The sequence below is a fragment of the Cynara cardunculus genome, assembly GCF_001531365.2.
Source record: "Cynara cardunculus var. scolymus isolate 2C chromosome LG 1, CcrdV1, whole genome shotgun sequence".
NCBI classification, from domain to species: Eukaryota; Viridiplantae; Streptophyta; class Magnoliopsida; order Asterales; family Asteraceae; genus Cynara; species Cynara cardunculus.
The window spans coordinates 40,511,825-40,516,869 of NC_037528.1; positions in this window are offsets into that span (position 1 = coordinate 40,511,825).

Here is a 5,045-nt window from a genome sequence, read left to right on the forward strand (position 1 = left end):
AAATCATTCACACCACATACACATATAATCCATTTTATTTAGCATGCATAATCACATACTTCCAATTAATTCATGCTTATTAACACATAAACACATAATGTACCTTAACCCAATATGTCTGAAAGCCTGGTTATCACATTATTCCCCCCTCAAAAGAATTTTGTCCCAGAATTCACATTTCAAACAACCAAGGATAATGGGTTCTCATCTCTGATTCCAATTCTCATGTTGCTTTAGAACCCTTATGAAACCTCCACTGAATTTTCACCAGCTTGATTTCTTTATTTCTTAGAGTCTTGACCTTACTGTCAGTTATGGCTTCTTGTGCCTCTTGGAAGTTCAACTTCTCATCTAACTTGATCTCTGGAAGTGAGATGGCTTGGGTGGCCTCTGCCAAACACTTACGTAAGTTGGAGACATGGAATGTGTTGTGGATGAGACTAAGCTCTTCTGGTAGCTCTAGTTGGTAGGCTACTGCTCCAATTCTTTTGCAAATTTTGAAAGGCCCAACATATCTTGGACTGAGCTTGCCTTTCTTCCCAAACCTCATTACACCCTTCCAAGGAGATGCTTTCAACATTACCAGATCTCCCACTRAGAATTCAATTGGTTTCCTTCTTTGATCAGCATAACTCTTTTGCCTGTCTTGAGCAGTCTTGATTCTGGCTCTAATCTGCTCAAATTTCTCTGCTGTGACTTGCACAATTTCTGGTCCTGTTAACTGCCTTTCACCTACTTCATTCCAGCACACAGGAGTTCTACATTTGTGCCCATACAGAACTTCATATGGGGCTGCCTTAATGTTGGAATGATAGTTGTTATTGTATGCAAATTCAATCAAAGACAGGTGATCTTCCCAGCTTCCTCCAAAATCAATTATGCAAGCCCTTAGCATATCCTCCAGAGTCTGAATGGTTCTTTCACTTTGCCCATCAGTCTGTGGGTGATATGCTGTGCTCAAATGGATTTGAGAACCCAAGGCCTTTTGGAAACTTCCCCAAAACTTAGAAGTGAATATGTTATCTCTGTCTGAAATGATATACAATGGAACTCCATAACTGGTCACAATTTCCTTAATATACAGTTGAGCCAGCCTCTCAAGAGTATAACTTTCTTTCATAGGCAGGAAATGTGCAGACTTGGACAATCGATCAACTATTACCCATATTGCATCAAGACCTTTTGGTGTTCGGGGTAACTTCATTATGAAGTCCATTGTTATATGATCCCATTTCTAGACAGGTATTTCCAAGGTTTGCAAGCTTCCATAAGGTTTTTGGTGTTCAATCTCTACCTGCAGGCATGTCATACACTGCTCAACATACTCAGTTATGCTCCTCTTTAGTCCTGGCCACCAGTAGAACACTTTCAAATCCTTATGCATTCCTGGGTGTATTGAGTAACGAGACCTGTGACTATCATCCAAAATGATCTTCCTTGTATTCCCATGACATGGCACCCAGATTCTGTTTTGAAAACACAACAGCCCTTGATCATTCTTTTCTAAGTTGGCAAGCATCTTTCCTAATCCTTCTGCCTTGATGTGCTCTGCTTGAACAGCCTCTGCCTGAAATCTTTGTATCTCCTTATGAAGGTCCAGAGATAGATTTATGCTTATTGCCACAGCTTTGATAGTTCCATTTATGCTCATTGCCACAGCTTTGATAGTTCCACTTTTCTCTTTGCGGCTTAGAGCATCAGCTACAACATTGGCTTTTCCTGGATGGTAAAGAATTTCACAATCATAATCACTTACCAATTCAATCCATCTTTTCTGCCTCATGTTGAGTTCTTTCTGAGTAAACAGATGCTGCAGGCTTTTATGGTCTGTGAATATCTTGCATCTGGTCCCCAACAAGTAGTGCCTCCAAATCTTCAGTGCAAAGACAACAGCTGCCAATTCCATATCATGGGTTGGATATTGCTTCTCATGATCTTTTAACTGGCGAGATGCATAGGCTATTACTTTTCCCTTTTGCATCAACACACAGCCCAAACCTAACTTGGATGCATCACTGTAGACAATGAAATCTTCTGTTCCTTCTGGTAAAGATAGGATTGGTACACTGCAGAGACGGTCCTTTAAAGTTTGAAAAGCCTTTTGTTGATCCTCTGCCCATTGAAACTTGAAATCTTTGCGGGCCAACTTGGTTAGAGGTACAGCTATTTTGGAGAAATCTTGGATGAACTTTCTATAATAACCAGCCAATCCAAGGAAACTTCTTACCTCAGATGGGTTTTGTGGTGCCTTCCATTTCTCTACAGCTTCAATTTTAGCTGGATCCACCTTCATTCCTTCTTTGGAGATGACATGACCCAAAAAATGTACTTCTCTAAACCAGAATTCACATTTGGACAGCTTAGCATATAGTTTATCTCTCTTTAACAGGCTTAAGATCAAATGCAGATGTTTTGCATGCTTTGCCTCAGTCTTTGAGTAGATAAGGATGTCATCAATGAAAACTATCACAAATTTGTCAAGGTATTCTCTKCACACTCTATTCATGAGATCCATGAAAGCTGCTGGTGCATTGGTTAGTCCAAAAGGCATAACCAAGAATTCATGATGTCCATACCTTGTTCTAAAAGTTGTTTTAGGTGTGTCTTCATTTCTGACTTTCAATTGGTGATAACCAGATCGTAGATCAATTTTTGAGAAAAAGTTTACCCTAACTAGTTGATCAAACAAATCATCAATTCTAGGCAAGGGATACCTATTTTTGATTGTGACTTTGTTGAGTTCCCTGTAGTCTATACACATCCTCATTGTTCCATCCTTCTTCTTTACAAACAGAACTGGTGCTCCCCATGGTGATGTACTTGGCTTTATGAACCCTTTATCAAGCAAGTCCTTTAGCTGAGACATCAACTCTTTTAATTCAGATGGGTCTAGTCTGTAAGGAGCTTTTGCTATGGGTGCAGCCCCTAGTGTGAGTTCAATTTTGAATTCCACATCCCTGTCTGGTGGAAGACCAGACAGATCATTTGGGAAGACTTCAGGATATTCTTTGACAACAGGAATAGATTATGGTTCTGCTATTTCTCTGACTGTATCAATCACATAGGCCAAGAATCCTTGGCACTTCTTTTTCATACAACTGTGAGTATGTGATACTGATAGAAGACTGGGATGATGATCCTGGTGATCACCCTTTATTATGACTGTTCCTTTGCYTGGAAGCTCTATTTTCACTCTCTTTTGGTTGCACAAAATGGATGCCTGGTTACTGTCTAACCAGTCCATCCCCACCACTACATCAAATTCCTTCATTGGCATAGGGAACAAACAAATGGGTAGCTTACAACCTTCAATAATGATGGCATAATATTGGTATACATAAGCTATAGTTTCTTGACTGTTTGCAGTCTCAACTATCAGCTTTTTATCAAGTAATATTGGGATCATGCAAGCACTTTTAGCAAATAAAGGAGATACAAATGAAAATTTTGCACGTGAATCAAAAAGCACCTTAGCACATACTGAGTTGATTGAGAAAGTACATGTTACCACATCTGGTGCAGCTTCTGCCTCAGTTTCAGTCATTTGGAAGGATCTGCCTTGAGCTTTACCAAATTCTCCCCTATTAACACCAGGCCTTCCTCTGTTGTTTGGAGCATTGTTTCCCAAAGTTAGTTGTGGTGGTTTCAGCTGTGGACACTTGTCTTTAACATGGTCTGGTGAATTACAATGGAAACATCTTCTGATCTGCCTACGGTAGGTTGAGGTGTGCCCAATTTCTCCACAGTTAAAACATTTCAATGGTTCAGGTCTACAGTTACCTTGATGAACCTGTTTGCATCTTGGGCAGGCTCTCTCCATCTGCCTCTGCATTGGTCTCTTGTAGAATTTAGCAGCCTTTGATCCTTTGTAGCCAGTTGAGGATCCCTCTCATTTCCTCTTTTCTACAACCTTCCCTTCCTCACTCCTATTTTTATTCATTTCAGTAACCTCTACAGCATCAACTGTTGCAGGAAAAGTGGTAGGATTCATAGCAATCACCAATTCTCTTATTGAGGACTTAAGTCCCCAAATATACTTCTCCATTTTCCTTGCTTCAGTAGCAATATAATGTTCAGCAAACCTGGAGAATTCAATAAACCTTTCTGTGTAGGCTCTGACTGCCCCAAAGCCCTGCTCCAGCTTGAGGAAATCTTCCTCCATTTGCCTGATTGCTATTTTAGGACAGAATTGCTCTTTAAATCTATTCACAAACTCTGTCCAGGATAGGTTCTGTAGCATATCTGGTCTGGCCAAAGACTCCACTTCCCACCAGAACACAGCATTAGACTTTAACATAGCAACAGCAAATCTGACTTTATCAGCCTCTGGACATCTAATAGTGTTGAAGACAGATTCAATTTCCTTGATCCAACGTAATGCTTTTATTGGATCCCTTTCTCTAGAAAAAGTTGGGGGTTTGCAGGTGAGAAACATCTTTATATCCCCTTCTCTAACATGAGATGTTGTTGGCACAGCAGGAATTTCCTCCACCCTTTCTGTTTCTAATCTGACAGACATTCTTAAAATGGAAGTCAAGGTTTCCCTTAGCTTCCCCATATCTTCAGCCAACATACCCCTGGTCACAACCTCTTCTTCAGACACAAATTCTGGATTGCTACCTCCAGAAATAGATTTTGCATGTTCAAAAGGAAACTCTGTCTGGTTGTTGCTTTCTCTGGCTTGACTTTTGCCACTTCCTCTGCCTCTACCTCTGCCCCCTCTTCTACTTCTTCCTCTACTTTCTAAGGCATTGACATGGATCCCTATACGAGAATCCTTTGTTTCACCGGGGTTAGGCTGAGCTAGTCTTTCAAATCTCCTTGAGTGGCTAGTCATCTGCAAGTTCCATAATTAGATAACACATTTTCACATTCCCAAATATAATAGAGTACTTAAGTTCAAATATGCACCAGTAAATTCAAAATTACATTGGCCAGATGTAACCCAAAAATACAAGAGTCTAAAATACGAAATACACAACTCAAAAATTTCAAATACAAGTTCTTACAAATGTAATTCCTATGAGTTCCTATCTTCCCGCATG